The following is a 17,066-nucleotide window of genomic DNA, read 5'->3' on the forward strand; positions in this document are numbered from 1 at the left end:
GAAAAAAAGGGGAAGAAGGGGGTTAAGGGGGTGAGTGGGGAGCAGCTGTGGAGGCATTCTCAAATGAAATCAAATCTAATTGTTATCACTGTAGCCGCTGCACTTATTACCACCACTGTTACAATTATCCACCCACCATATAGCTCTTTCTTCTCCAGCTCATACCTCTCGTCATGTGGTGTAAACTGGACGTAAATAATACGAATTAGTGTTTATTTGTTTCATGTTGCCGGCTGTAGATTGGATTGGGTTTGGAGGTTGAGGAGGGGGGGGGGGGGGGGCTGGGGCTGGGGGGAGTTGGTGTGGAAGGCCGGGCTCATTCCTTGGTGATGGGGAACAGGGAATGTGGTCGGGTATATTGTGTCGGATACCCTCGACACATCTGGGTGTTTCAATTCAGCGTGGTTTCTGTGAGACAGTTGCCGTAAGGTTTAGTGAGATGATCCTGTTTTGTTTCAAAAATGCTTTCATGATCCCAGAGTTACCTTAATAAATGTCAGAGGGTTTGTTTTGGCGGCACCAAACCAAACGGCCTTTTTTTTTTTTTTTTTTTTTTTTTTGCCAGTCATCTAAAATCATGTGGTGGTTTTTATTGTCTCAACCAGAAAACATGACTTGACATGTCATGATGCAGATAGTATTGATTAAATATGGCTAAAGAAATCTGTCTCAGAGATTGTGGTGTACGTAAATGGAAAATAATCCCTTGTTTCTCACAGGAAGATAAAAGTTTGATCTATAATCTTCAACCTTTCTAAAAAAAAAATAATCCTGGTAAATCTAAATAATAAACAACCCTCACTGTGAACAGTATTCAGTGAAGCTATTTCCTAGGAAGGGAAGAGTCAAGAAAAATGTTCAAAGTGATATTTTTATGGATTATCAAGAGGAGCCAGCCAAACAGGGTTTGGAGAAGATATGCACATGGTTTTTCTGACAACCGTACTAGCAGCATTGATATATGGATGGCGATCTTGGTTAATTGGTGCTTTGCTTTGATGCAAACAAAGATATTGCAACAAGTTTTGGATACATATACCAGAGAAATTGTTACCAAAGTTCATAGTACCAAGTTTCTTAAACCCCAATGATTTTGAAGATTCCCTAACTTGTCCTGTAGTGCCACTAAAGGTTAATGAGGACAGTACATGATCAACTAATGGATGGATTTCCATTTGTAGTGTGTCTAAACGTTCTTGTCCCCAACAGAATGACTTGTAATAACATCAGTTGTCCCTCATTTTTAATCTCTCGTACCGATCAGGTAACAATGGAATCAAAAGGTAGTGTCAATATATTTTTTAAAAAACGAGTAACAACATTCCCATTAGATTCAACTTTACATTGCATTAAGTACATGTTAGCATTCCCACTTTGCATGTTCAAATGCCATTGACCTACACTTTACGGGAGGCAGACATTTTTGAACCTGAGCAAATTAAGACAAAGCTATTTGCATTGCTGTGTTTTTTAATAGAATTTGTTATTGTAGCATTTCGTTGGGGTAAATTGATTCACAAAATGTCTTGATTGTGTTGCAAAAATCCTGGTCACTTAAAACTAAAAATATTTGGTGGACTACTGTATGTGCAACAAACGATGACATGCTTAAAATACAGTATCCTTAACCTAGAGACTGTTCCATGAACAGTGAGGACAGTTTTCAACTTTTAATACAAGCATTACCGTTAATACAGAGAAGCCATAAATTCAAATCTTTTAGCAGGTAATCCAAAGGTCACAGCAGCTAGAGTGACTTCCATTTTTCTCCAGTCAAAATGTACCATATATTCCTTTAGATAAGACACATGAAATGCCTATTCAGATAAACAAGCTGGATATTTTTAACTGCTGTGAAAAAGAAACGAAACTAGCTTCCATGTAATTTCCCCTTTTGCAACAAAGCTTTACAGCATCCACTCTTCCATTACCAAAGTGAACACTTGTGCTTCCGCAGTACCAACACTTGAGTTTAGCTGTTGAATATTGTACTCCACAGCTTTGGGTGCTGCCGGTGGAGTCTTTGCTTACTGTCGTCCGTTGAGACAGCTCGAGGGGAAAGACAGCACAGAAGCTTCTTCCCTGCCACCCGAGGCTATACCCAACTTTTCCTCCAATCCATTCTACTTACTCTAGTCCTTTTGAAGTAATTTCATAACAGAGCAATTTTCTCGTTAGCGTTTGGCTTTAATTGTGGGTAATTAAGCGTGCTCCGGCAGTAGAGAGAGTGCTGTTCGGAAGACTGGGGGGAAATTAGCCGTAGTTCAGCTGTGAAATATGGGGTTAAGTGGGAGACGGGCTAGGGAGAGGAGAGAGGCGAGGGGGGTCAGCGACTCCAAAACAGGGCGCACAAATATCTGAAAGGAAAGCTGCTTAGGTTGCGGAAGATGGAATGGTACAGCTGAAAAAATAAAGTGAGACACCAAAAAAAATAGGTACTTTCAGGAAGAGACAAATCACACAGAAGCTCCACAAGGCCCGAAAGAGAAGCCATTGTGAGGAGTACAAGAGAATAATGATGATTTGGAGAAGAAAGAGAGAGGAAGGAGTGGACACAAGCTTGGAAGCTTAAATTGGGCCAACACATTGAAAAAGGAAATAAACGTGTATAGCAGGACAAATACAGACAAGGGAAACGTCCCTTTTGACTGCAGCTGCATGTCCTCAAACTGTAATCTTTACATTTAATGTATGATTTTTTTTTTTACACTGACACAAATGCAAGTAAATAGCATTACCTCACTAAGTAGTGCAGGAAGTCTGACTGTACAACGGTTAGCATGTTTGAGCAAAAATTACAACGACGTCTTACTGTATAGATCAAAAAGTGCGTACATTTTTTTTTTTTTACAAAATCTGGCTTTTATTTGGTATCATTTTACACAATGAATGACTTCGGAGTAAAACTTTGCAATGAACTATGTAGAATTGATCGAGAGTTTGGAGGAATTTACTGGCTGCCTCTCCTGAAGCAACAGTGTGTGTAACCCTGTGGTGGCACTAACTGTCACCAAGTGGATTATGGACTTTCACAGAGTGCCTGTTGATTAAATGCAGCACCCTGCTGAATAGAGCCCCTGCCCTTTACATCCATTAATGCTTTTATTTTAACCCCATAACAGCTATAAATGTCGGTGTGGCCATAAAGCAGATGAGGAATGATTGGAGCCATTGACTGTACTGTCAAACGCTCAGCGGATGGGGACATACTCCGTCGGGCCCTTTATGAGTGCTTACAACCCTCCATGGAACCATCCAGAGGGACAATAATGAAGCCGTTAAAGCCTCTATAAATATCGGCTCCGGTGCTTAGTGATCATTTGAATACCTCCAGAATGGAGTGTCGTTTGCAAACTAGTGGCTGGGCGTTGGAGGTGGTGAAGCTAATACCTAATCAATGGAGGAACGTTCCCTTAGAGTTGGCCCGCAGGTGGCTTTGATTCATGCAGTGTGGATATAATTTGGTTTAAAATAAGCAAAAAAAAAAACTACCGTATTGATTAACACATAATCAGTGTCAAAAGGAAAATTTCTCCCACAGAAGGTGAGAAGTGATGGCAGTGGCATGGCAGAAAACAGAAAGCAGATCAAGACTGCAGTGAGAGCTAAACATCTCCATTGAGGAACTTAGATTTAAGAGGTCTCAGGCAGGGTCACTCTGCCCATGTAGGGTGCCAGTGTTACGGATTAGAGAGGAGTCCAGGTGCTTCGATCTCAGGAAATTCAAACATTCCCCAGTAAACAAAAGGAAGATCTCTTCCCAATGAAAGGAGATTTTCAGGTTTGGCAGGAGTTAACAAAGGCTACTCCGCTACATTTCAATTAGTTGAAGGAGAACTACACTGAATTTCAATGCTGAAATGTGTTATTTGAAAATGTTATCCTCTATAATGCATCCAAACAAATCAGTTGTATGTTGGAGTAGGTCCTTTCATCTCCTAGTATCATTTTTGAAGTGTTGATCAAGAGTGTTATCAAAAAGAGAGGCACAGTATTCAAAGAATCTTCTCAACAAACACATTTTAGATGAGGGATAAATATCTTTAAAAAAACCTTGGAATTTCTTAAGTGATGACCACATTTTAAACGCTGCAACTCATGCCACTGAAATCTCAATGTCGTCCACACATTGTGGCTTTGGAAAAGATAATATTTCAGTTGAAGACAGACAATGTATGTAGCAGCATATTCTCATTTATGTACTGAGTGTTATCAAGTTTTAAAATTAGAACATATACGAACTCGTGCAAGTTAACTTTGCACATGAGTAAGTCTACGTTCATAGACATAGTTTTTGGTCTATTTAGTTAGAACGACTGTTTATCAATTTGCTTGGGCTCTTGATGTATATTATCATTCTGTACACTTCGCAACTTATTTATTAACAACTAACTAACAAACATTAACTAACAAATCTGAACCATCAGAAACAGCAGTATTGTGTTTTAGCGTCACCAATGGACACGTTTTATCTGTGACTTCTTGGCTGATACAAACAGCTAACATTCCACATTTGTGCACATATATCGAGTAGTTTGATTCCATGCAGTTCATTGGATGTTGATCTATAAATGAAGGAAACAGCTGGAGCCATCTCAGTTTTACAAGCGATGTGTTTGACCTTGTTTGACATGAACTTGAGGTCAATGAATAGGTCATACTGACGGTATCCAAGAGGGGCTTTTTTTGGGATGCCTTGTATGTCCTGAGAGGAACGACGAGCAAGGGAGAGAGTATGTTTTGTTATTTTAAACGCTTTTAAATATATTAACAGTGAGCTTAGCGGTAGTTAGGACTGAAGTGCTTTCAAAGCAACATCTGAGATTTTTGGTTTCCACTAGATGAAATTCATTTCATAGTCATAACCTACTGACCTCTGAAAATTCACCATAATGAAACTCAAGATGTTGATGTTCTTGATGGTGATAAATATCTAAAGAAGAGCATCCTTTCAAGGATCTTATCCATCCATACTGTGTGTTTGTTGAGCGAGCCCATGTCACCTTGACCTCTGAGCACTCATACTTAAAACAGAAAACAGGAGGAAAACATTCAAACTTTCAAAAGAGTAAAAACTCAATCAAAGACAGAATGAGTTCACAAAGTCAGTCTCCCAGTCTGTATCAAAGCAGCATGTCCACAGTTGTGTATATCAGATGGACATCAAAGATTAGAGTCTCCCTTCTGTGTGTTCAGGAAAGAGTTCCTCATAATCACAAGAACTGAGCAACTACAACAACATGATGCCGACATCTTAACCTGAGAGAAATTGTATGTCATCACATCATCCGCAAGTTGAATTCTAACCATATTTGTTTTGCAATATTAAAACAGTGAAAAGTGAGTTAGAAAGCGGTTTACGCAACAGGAATCAGCACACAAGGTTAAAAAGCTGACTTTTAAAGGTTCATGAAAGTGAAGCCATCTCAGAGGTTACTATTTACTGCTAATGCTGAAGTCAGTGGAAGTGCAGACAGCCAGTGGTTCTGGCCACATTCATATGATATATGCAGTATTCAGAACCAATCCACAATATCTACATCCTGTAGAGTAGTAGCCTGCAAGCAATACATACATGGTCTGCACACAAGCATACTCAAGCATTCCCGACTGTTCCGTTTTGACTTGGATAACCCCAAGTTCATATCCCCCTTCCCCGGCCGCTCTCATACTTCTCATCTCAGATTTTTCCTCAACACGTAAGATCCTCAAGCCACAGGGGGGGTTTTTGAATCACATGTATCACACAAACACCTCTTTAATTGAAAGCAGAAACCTTTGAGGAGTTTTTGCCGATGTGTTTAGAAGAAAATGTATCGCGTTTGACAACTCTAAGGCGCACGAGCGCACACAGGCAACATCAATCAATTTCTGCAGGAGGCGCGCATGTTTCCCCCCTTAGCAAAGTGCATTATATTACTCAAGAGGATCTCATTTCTGACGCTCCTCTCAGTTATTAATGCCACCCGTCACAACAGGGAAAGTATCGGATGCTTACCTTCACCGAAGCACCTTCATTGACTTGTCCTGCAGCTCCCACTTTGGTTGTTGGGAATCCTGTCGACGTGCGCAGAGGACTGATGGGAATCTGGGCAGTTCAACGGATCGGACCGCGCCTCCTTCCTCCCGCATTAAACTACACTGATGAAGAGTAGCATGATCAATGACTGGCAATGTAAGTGAAAGCTCCCGTAAGAGGGACAGAAAGAAAAAAAAGAAGATGAGTGAGATGGGGGAGCAGCGCGCAGGACTACAGCACAGGGAAAAAAGTTGTCCTGCATTGGAGCAACAAAAAGTTGACAGGGAAAAAAGGGGGCTCCACTGACTGCAAGCGGGTGCCGCACGGATAAGTTCTAGTTAACATGTAGGTTCACAAAAAAAAAAAAAAAAAAAAAAAGGGGGAAGGAGATGCATGCAGGTGTTTGGAGGGACACAGCGCGCAGGGGGAGAGATCCGGGCGCAGGGATGAGAGCGCAGAGGGAGAAAGAAGAAGAGGGGGGAGGGAAAAAAGAGAGAAGGTGCTGAGCCTGAACCTCCAACCCCACATCAGCCTGACTGCATTTAAGTTTGTATCAGCTGCAGACTCTGTTCTGCACGTGTTCCCGTGGACGTGAGACAGAAAAATTGACCTGCACAGCGAAGAGCCCGCGCCAGGAAAATATATGTAGACGGGTGGTGGCCAGAAAGCGGATCGATCGGGTTATAATTTTGTCCAAAGTCGAGGGAAAATAAAGTTCATGGAGGAATGAAATTTGAAAACAGATGGCGAATCCCGTCGCCCCCTAAATAAGATTCGATCTTTGGGAATGGAGTGTAGATAATATTTGGCTGGACGTTTGATGAAAATGACGGATTTTTCATTTTGGACAGGTGGGGGTTGATGGAGTAAGGGTAGAAGGGGGAGATCGAGGAGGGTGGGGGGGGGGCAGAGCGGAGGTGATAGAGGGTGGATATGATGTGTCTAGGGACAGAAACTAAACTTGGGAGAAGAGGACGCAGTGTTTTTTTTGTTTTTTTTTTCTCTCCCCTTCAAATTTCATCCTCATCCAAAGATCTCATCCTCCTTTCTCCTTTTGCCCCACACAATACGCCCCCACCTCACCCTCACTTTCCTCCACCTCACCCCCGCAAAGAGGGGCGGCGGGTGAGAGGAGGAAAAGGAGAGAAAACAAGAATACCAAATAAATGAGAAATTTTCGTACAGGCCCCGCTTCCGTGCGTTCCATGCTAGCAATAACAATTAAATATCGACCGCTTTCCCGGCCGGAGAGAACCTGAGATACCCAGAGACTGCCAAGTACCGAGACCCCCCTCCCCTCCCCTCCATTTCTCCCCATCTTCCACATATGCACTCCCTCACTCACTCACTCACTCCCTCCCCTCCTCTTCTCGTCATCCCCTCCCTATACACCTCTTTTCCTTCTAATCCAAGTCCATCAAGCCAATCTCTTCTAATTTGGTGTATCTCATTTCTCTTGATTCCATCCCACAACCCATTTCAGCTCCACTTTTATCATTGCTGATTTGGGGGTGGCCCTTCGGACACACTTCCAATTTTCTCCCAAAGCAAGAGGACTTCCTCACACCATGCATGGTAGTTTATCAAAATCAATTATGGGATTGAGATTCACATTGCCTTAAATCCGACGTTAGAGCACAGGCTCATTGGAGATACTGGCCCCCTTAGCTTCATTTGGACTATTTATGAGTGATTTTCAGCACATTTTCAACACAACATGCCTACGCTAACTGACCCTGCACTGGATTATTAACACACCCTGGGTTTCAAAAGGACACACATTGGTTGAAAATTAGATTGATATCAATTTTAACATGACATAGCCTACTAGATGGGTTGCATGACTCTTCCAGAAGACAAATATGGACTACAATATAAAGGCCAACTGATCAAAGTTTCACTAAAGGTAACCAATGACCATGACAAAATTAATGGTTTTGTTATTATAATTATTATAAAATGGTGTAAAAATGAGCAAAGATATAAACGTGACAGACCTAAGATAGATTAGTGACTTCTCTGAAAACCTCTAAGGACTAATTTCCCCCCCGTGACACATTTTCTCTTACCAGTGTTGATTTAGAGTTGGCATTTCATTTCTGAATCGTATGCTTGCAGTAGAAAATGGTGAGCAAGATTTGGGTAGACTGTCATTCAGAGGGCATGACAGAGACGCACAGATTGAGTTGGCAGAAGCGAGACTCACAGATAAAGTCCAGTGAAAAACATCACAGAAGCAATGAACCAAAGCCAAGCAATGACTATGACAATTTTAAGGTTTGTGGTCATGAGTTTATACAATGTAAAAAAATGAACAACAGACTGCCGACAGACTGAATCACTTTCTATTGTGGGATAGTTGTCATTTAATATGGTTGAATTTATGTTTGGCACATCATTTCTGAAACTTGTAAAGGCTGTGCTAGAATTTGGTGGTTTGTCATACAGAAGACAAAAATGGTCCCAAAGACTGAAGAACACAGACAAACATTGCAGAAGAAGACAAAGTTGGGGGTAACGCATTACATAGTGCCCATAATACTCTACTCACATTCCTTTTTTGTTATGATGAATAACGTAGCACCAGTTCTGCACTTCAAGTGATCTGTCGTGTAGTTTCTTTTTTATCATAGCAATTCGTTACTCTGGGGGAAAAAAATGCTGTATTTCCCCTTTCTTTTGGCACCACAAGATTAAATATCCCTGAAACATTTACAATTCATTTAGCAGACACCTTTATCCAAAGCAACATCAGAGAGTAAGTACAACACAAGCAAGGATCTAGAGAGGAGGAAACAACGTCAGTGAGTGCAAATGAACAGCTTTAAGTCAGATCCGACACAGGTGCTGACAGGCGGTGCACAGAGGCTATCTGCACTGTTTCTGTTTCTCTCCTACTTCTGGGCAGGTAGCTGTGGACCGGCAGAAGGTAAAACTACACTTGTGTCAGTGTGCATGTGTAACTAGCTTATTCAAATAGCAAAATGGCAAAGAGGACAGCATTTTCTTTTTGTGTCAATATCCCCATTATGTTGAATTTCCATGGTGTAACAACAACATCATGGTGTAATCTATGTTCAAGAGCCCTTGTTGTATTGTTATCATTGAAACAGCTGTGCTTATAAAACTGTATGCCTCTGCCCAGTTAGCTGTCAGATTGTTAGCATAATTAAGAGCTGTACAGGTTATTGCATCTGTTAGTCCGGTTGCCAGGCTGCACAGTTAGATTATGGGACGTAAACTAGGCTGTACAATGACGGTATAGAATCAATACATTCAGAGGTGGATGGACAGTAGGCTATGTGCCGTCTGGACAATATGAACGGCTAAACAACACTAAAGCAATGAACATGACAGATGGCATGTTTATGGCAATGAAATATGAAATGTGAAAGCTATAAACAACAATTATTTTTTATTAACAATCACAACAAACGTTCTCACTACACCTAACATATCCAGCAGGTCTAGACAATTACATGCCCCCCCATTCATTTGCAATTTGGCAACAGTGTCCCGGAAGAACTTCCTTTTAACATGAAGAAACCTAGAGCAGCACCAGCTGTGCCAAAACAGGAGGGACAGACACAGAAAACCAACCTGACGGATAAGATGGTCAACTGGACTCTTTGAGAAAATCTTCCTTTGTTGATCTTCTTTGTTGATCTTCTTTGTTGATCTCCTTTTTTGACAAATGAAATGAGCTGGCTTTTGATTTTTGAAACCTGTGAGGCTTCTTGTAGAATAAGGTGAACTAAACTGTCCTGGTCTTCTTCTGAGGACTAATTGATCAAAAAATAAAAGCACACAGATAAACATTGCCAAAGCAACACAGAACTAGAGCATGTCAAATGGTCATTGCTTTGGCCACAATACGTACAGGCTATATATGGGTGAGAAAATAAGCTATGACTTATGAAAACATCTTTTCCCTTGCACGGCTGCGTAGTCTTCTTTTATGGGGATAATTTAGTGTTGAATGGATTTTTGGCATTTTATTACTGAAACCTTCGAGGATCGACATGTGCTGATCTTCAGCTGGTTGGGATAAAAGACGGTCTAAAAGTTAAAGGTCCACGTCCATTAGCAGACTATCATTTTCCTCCTGGCAGATTTTTTTCTTCTTCTGCGTGGTAAGTGAATTCACATTTTTGTCATTTATTTGAAAAGCTATGGGGCTCCTTTTGCAAAATGATGACCTCTAATCTAGTACTCTATATCCACGAGGGAACAATGGAGTCTGGGGGTTTCACACTTTCAGACCCCAAGACAAACAGGTAGACTCCATTCCTTTCCAACAACCTCCTTTTGTTGATTGACAGGGCCCCTGGATTTGTGAAAACTCGTGACAAGACTGCCAGAGGAGTGGCATTATGTTGGACTTATAAGTCCTGAGCACGCCAACGCCAACTTTTCCAAACGAATTGCACAACTATCAAAAGTTTCTCCATCATTGTCGTTGTGTCTTCTCTCACTCCTCTTTATATTTTTTTCCGCCTCAGAACTTCTCTCTGCTCGCACCCAGGCCATTCAATTTCTATTTATTTCACCCCCCCCCCCCCACCTCCCCTCCTCGAGCTCACCCACCCCGCCCCTCTACACCTCTACACCCCCTCGCGCTCTCCCTCATCCTCCTTCTCATCTCTCCTTTTCCACACCTCTCCTCGCTATTAAAACCCACTCTTCCCCCTGTTGTCGCCCTAATTCTACTCTCCATCCATCCCGCCGTCTTTTCCCTTTTCCTCATACTTCCCTCCACCTCGTTATCTCCCCCGTTTGACTTTAATTAGTTAATGCATTAATTATCTACGCCCCAATACCTGCACCATTAACATAGCCTCTCCTCCCCGTGGCTCTCTCGCTGCCTCACCCTGAGGCCTCTGGGCTGGAGATGCTGCACGGACACACGGCTGTAAGCGCGCACACGCTCAGACACACAAAACTGCTCTCTCTCTCTTCTTACCCCATGCCTCTTTTTCACTCTATTTCTCACTCTTCCACTCTTTGCCCCCTACCTATTTCCCCCCAAGTCATCTCTCTCCCCCCGTCTATATTTCTTCTGCCCCCATATACTCTCCTCCTTTTCTCTCTGTGCCTTGCAGTCGCCTCTGCCGGCTGCTCTCTCTCCCCGGCGACGGAATTATGAAAAATGCGCCCATCGACAGAGCGCCTCAGCTTCGATTAGCCGAGATGGGACATGACAGGCCGCGATCAATACTTATACCGTCCTATAACGTGTCAACTAATGAATCAATCTCGGCTAAATTTTCCATTTTTCAAAAGCCGACGCGAGAGACTGGAATATCCTCTTTTGTAAAGATATTATTATCGATTTCGTCGGCAATTTGACATCGGGGGTAGTTAATTCCACTCTAGAATAAAATTGAAAACACTTGAGATTGAAGTGAGAGAGGGAGAGAGAGAGAGAGAGGGGAGGGGGGAGTGGAGGGAGGCAAGGGCAGGCAGGAGGGGAGGGGGGAAGACGGCTGTTGACTTGATAAAAGAGAATGGGAAGACTGAAGGAAGGGAGAAAGGAGGGAAGGAAGGAGATATAGCCGACTACTGGTGGTGATGCAGAGACAGCAGCATGTGTGTGTCTATCTATCTATATCAGAACAAATAGAAAAAAGAGAGGATAGGGATAAAATGCTATGAGCGCAATCATACGACTGGAACATATAGCCTACTACTTCCACAATGCTATGGTCTTGCACTAAAACCTTTTATATTTGTGGCACTAAAACGGCTCTATTTTGTGTCATAAGGGGGTTAAACTGAGTCACATTGCAGCTGTAGTTCCTTTGATTTGTAATTTTGTGGCACCACTGGATTTAGACTCACTCTTGATTAACTGTAGCCTGGATTTGTGACATTCAAGTGATGATTTTTTTTTTTTACAGACTTGAAGACTGTTGGCCAGTTTGAATGATAAATGACATGCTTAAGAAATCAACCGTAACCCCCAAAGTCACCTAATAACAATTCGCCCAATAAGAAGTTGATGTACATATTTACAAACTAGCATTTGAGTGTTCCTGTGCATGTATGTGCATGAATGTGTGTGTGTCGGTGGGGATGCAGAGAGAGAGAGAGAGAGAGAGAGAGAGAGAGAGAGAGAGAGAGAGGAGAGTCAGCATGTGTGTCAGAGTGAAATATAGATGGAGGAGGCCGGTGTGTGTGAGGGTCAGCGAGGTGCAGTGTAACTGTCGACAATCACAGCCTTATTTACCTGTCAAAAACACTATCATCCCACACAGCCCCAGCCAAGCAATTTCTCCTGTCTCTTCCTCCCTCCTCACCCTCTTTCTCTCCCCCTCTTTCTCTCTCTCTCTCTCTCTACCTCCAATTACAACCTAGAGGGCTATTTCTCTCCAGGACAAAAACACTCCCCGCAAGCCCTCCCTCTCCTTTCCGATGGCCCCTTCTCTCTCCCCATCGTTTCTGCCCTGCGCTCTCCTTTCTTTCCCCCCACTCTCCCCCGTTCTTTTTCCTCTGCTGAGAGTTGGAGAGTGGAAATGAACAAGCTGTAAACACACACCACTTATCGCAGTGTATGCTGTTGTGTATTTGTTGGTGGAGGCTGGATGGGGGTGAAGGCTGTGGTATATGAGGCCAGAGGTGTGAGCTACTGTACCAGATGGAGAGATGTGAAATAAAGATGCACGGCAGGTTGAGAGGCAGTTTGATCAATGCACTGCTGGTTGTTCACTATAACCTCCCGCTTGAAAAACTGCAACTGCTGAATTGTGCGGCGTTACAAAGCCGAGCTTGTTTTAGAAGGCTCGGTTGTTTAGTATTTAAGGAGACTGCTTTCAATATTCTGTATTACAAAATCTCAAAAACCATTGATGATTTAATCCCAGTCTGTGAAGTCAAAAACAAATACAGCGTTCCCCTTTCTCAATGACTTCAATTGTTCCCCAAAAAAAACCAATAGTATTATTTGAGTGACACACACTGCTGCGCTGGCGACAATTTCAATACCAACTAAGAAAGAGCTGTTTACTTTAGGTTGATCCCACCACATTATCAAACTATAACCACTCAGTAAAAAAAAACAAATGTGCATCGATCTACAGCTAAAACTATGCAGTCTCCAATAAACACATTTCTTCTGGTGCTTGACTTAAAAACTACAGTTTATTGCATTTTTAAGCCATTACTCAGCATTCAAATAAAGAAGACGCTATATTTGTGTTGTTAAAAAGTTGATGCACATCAGAATGAGTGCACACGCAGAAAGGAAGACAGAAAGTGTTGAAATAAAACGTCTGATTTGGAAAAATTCTGACACCAGCCTAATTTTTGAAACCACAATAAAAGAGACATTTTAGGAGCGCTCACAGTGATCTACATCTGACATGAAATCTTCTTAGGAGGTAGTGAAAATACAATTTGATTCTGATGCATTTTTAAAGACTGACATCATAGATAATGTTCTGAGATTTTACTGTTAAAGTTCAGGATATAAGTGGTTCATTTTTTTCTGGGTGAGTAAAACAAATACTATCAGTATCCTAAAACCAAAGTGCTGATGACTTTGAGCATGATGCTGTCCATGAAGGGAGTGCTGATGTTTTGTTTGTTGCCATTAAAAGAGGAAATTTAGCATTGTAGTGGTAAAAGGCTCGTGTTCAAAGAGGATATCTTGAGCTAACAACATTAAATAAATGTGATGTTTGGTAATGGTTCCTAAAAGGTAATGTTGAAAGCAGACTTAATAAATATAATCAAGAGGTAGTTAATATATCAATTACTCCTAGTATGGCAGCTATGATAGTTAATGGTCCCTTTCAGAAAGTCATTATCTTTGTCAATTGGCAAACTCCCACTAAAGGAAATGTTGATTCATGGGTGGATTTGGCTCTGTAGTGATGAGTGAAGTTGATAAAACACAGACGCTGTGCATAACAGTGAACGCAGCATGCTGCAGAGTTGAAGTCTGATGTATGAAATGTTTGCTCTTCAGTGTTTATCACTTTAACCGTTAACTTTCAGGATTTTAGAAACGATCCGTTATGAAATAACTTATCTGACAGGTTCCTGTGATGGAGGCTGTGTGATTGACAGTGACAGATTGAACCGTCTGCTCTGCTGCCTGACTGGAAGCTGCTCAGAGGATTTCTGCTGATACATGACTGTGGTGGATAGTTGGGTGGCCTTTTATTTCCTGCACTGAGTCTTGATGCCTGGGACTGAAACATACACATGTACACACATGTACACACACGCGCGCGCAGACTGATAGCAGTCGGCTGTCTGTCTTCCTGACTGGCTCTGTGAAAAGGCCATCTGACAAAGCCATTAACAGGCCGGTGTAATACCTGTGTCTGTAGCGAGCTGAGTGACACAAAAAGACATTTATGGGCACTGCCATGACAGGAGAAGCACTGTAACATCTGTCTGACGGACTGACTGACTGGATTTCAAGCTGGTTGACAGACAAAGGCGGGCAGAGACACCAACACCACAGAGACAGTGATGGAGACAAGAGACAGGAATCATGTCAGACATAGAGGGGATTCACATGTTCTACAAGCCTCCCTGATAGCTGCACACAAAACTATGTTAGCATAATTTTACTGCCTGTACTGACACTTGAATGTTTTCTAAATCGACCAAAAGGGGTAAAGATTTTACACTGCAGGAGTCAAAAAGTACAGCTGATGGATCACCGAGTGTTGTATTTTGAAATTTCTCCCAAAAAAATGAAATTTCATTATCGGTAAGTGTTGCACTCTTCTGTAAATGATGGGGCATTGAGGTGTCATTTTAAGGTATTCAGTCAGAGAATAGACGCACAACTGCAAAGAGCAGAAGAAAGAGTTATAGACTGTAAGACAAAAAGAAAGTCAGAGCATAAATGTTAAGTGGGAGACAGAGACTAGGCATGAGACCAGGAGGGAAAGAGAGGAATGATGTTGAATTGAGTGTGTGTGTGTGTAGTAGAGAGTGCAGCCGGGGCAGCAGGCAGAGGCAGCTAAGCAGAACCAGCCAGCCCTCACAAACCAATCAGGCCTTCATTAGGCTGGGCGGGAGGGATCGATGGCCAGCCCGCATCAATTAAACACCACCCGCACCACACTATATATACACACACACACACATGCATCCATTCTTTACACTGCCATCACGACTACATACATATACCGATCACACACACACAACTATTATTTTAGTGCAGCACTAAGAAAAAAATGCTAAACAAGACTGAAGGACATATCTTTCAGAAACCACAACACACAATGTTGTATCAATAGCTAAAATGAAAACAACATAGAATAATTTCCTCTGCAACTCATCATATAATAATGTGGTCTGCTTATAATATTCGTCAAAGAAATTAGATTTTTGATTTATATTTACATCATTAAACACTTTTTCTTTTGCTTAAGAGCCATGCATAATAATCAAAAGACAAATTAATTTAACTTAATGAGGACTTATTTAACTTATCAAGTCAATTAATCTGAAATCAAAACAAATTAAAAATGCATTATGAAGCATCCCTGCTTTTAAACTATACTAAATAAAAAGAAAAAAAGAGTGTACTTTTAAAAGGCACTCTCCAAACTGCAATCAAACTGTAACCTGTCCATTTTCTCTCTCAACCCCGACATACACTCACAACATCGATAACACCCAATTACACATAAGCTCACACATGGTGGGTCCTGAAAACACACAATTACATGCGCTCCGGACACACTTTTTATTAACACTCAATTACACACACGCATAAATCACTGACGAGCCGTGCGCCCACGAAAGCGTAACTGGGGGCTTGCTGCGTGAGGGATGGGTCATTTTCTTTTGGCACTGCCCGACCAAAAAAAAATAGTAAGAGGCAAGTCTATAGACAGGTCAGGTAGGAAGGCTGGTCTCCTTTAGTTGGTAGTGATTGTATGGCAGGTGTGAGTCTACACTTTTAGATATGTACTTTTTCACAGTATCTGCTGTTCTTCATGTTTTTGACCATACCTGTGTGCAACATGCTGAACCCAAAATATATCACAAAAGCTTTTCTTTCCACCACTAAAATGGCAACTAAGTCATCTAAGGGTAGTTAATAGCGAGCCTAGCTTGATTTAGCAACAAGCAAGTGCTACAAACAGAGTAGCTGAATTTGCATCCTCAAACATGAGTGCAGAGAAACATTCTGTGGTGTTTTGATTGACTTGGATTTTCAACCGTTACTACAAGAATCACCGTGAATATAGACATTTACTGAATGAGGTAAAGGCCAGGGTCGAACTCAACTCTCTTTGTCAATGAAGTTATACTGACAAATGTTTTGCTTCAATTCAAGCATAAACAGTGACAGGAAATCCACAGAAAACATGACCAAAATTCCCTTTCAGTGACTTTGCATTAGGGCTGCACAATTGGTCGCACATTTTATGTAATTTCAGTATGAGCATTCCCAATAAACACATTGCAATAAGAACAATATTTCTAGAGGAACCAAACAGTGCTCTCTGTCTCTTTCTCTTTCTCGGGATGGGAACAGTTTACTCTTTAGATGGAGGCCTCGGTATAATGGCCATGCTTTCCCACCATGTTAATGCTAGTCTGCAATACAATTGAAGGCATTAAAACAATCCCAGTTTTAGTTGCTCATCGGGGAAACCAATCTGCGCCCAAGTGAAACAACATCCGAAACAACAGCAGGAGGTTTTTCTTTACACTGTATTCAAAATATTCAATAGTTGAAATTCAGCTAAGTTTCCCTTTAGGTGAACATAAACTGTAAAGAAAATTACCCATACATGACTCATACTCAATCACTACCCATACTCTGATGTTTGCTGATACAGATCAATAGGATTCAGTCAAATATATGATGTAACATTTGTGCTGTATGCAGAGTTGGCATCAGATTTATTACACTATATGAAATGTGAAGACATCCATGTTTCCCACAGAAGTAGAAGGTACATAAAGTAGGTCTTACAATCCACATATAAAAACAAGTGTAGCATCACATCAAAAGTCAAAGACTGTATCAGACTGCCCCTGTATGTGTGAGTGATACTTATATTAGTAC

At 41.6% G+C, this 17,066-nt stretch overlaps 1 protein-coding gene across 4 annotated transcripts in view; it reads right to left on the bottom strand.

Annotated features, from left to right (window-relative positions):
• Nucleotides 1-6,847, bottom strand: part of erfl1 (Ets2 repressor factor like 1) — a 49,240-nt gene extending 42,393 nt beyond the window's left edge. The window contains exon 1 of one of the 4 annotated variants that reach the window (XM_061050252.1): nucleotides 5,999-6,847. The gene's annotated coding sequence lies outside the window, so the exon portion shown is untranslated. The remainder of the gene's footprint in view (nucleotides 1-5,998) is intronic. The other 3 variants (XM_061050257.1, XM_061050256.1, XM_061050258.1) reach the window with 3 other exon arrangements.
• Between the last annotated feature and the right edge of the window lie 10,219 nt (nucleotides 6,848-17,066).

This window comes from Labrus mixtus, chromosome 11, assembly GCF_963584025.1.
Source record: "Labrus mixtus chromosome 11, fLabMix1.1, whole genome shotgun sequence".
In the NCBI taxonomy this organism is placed as follows: Eukaryota; Metazoa; Chordata; class Actinopteri; order Labriformes; family Labridae; genus Labrus; species Labrus mixtus.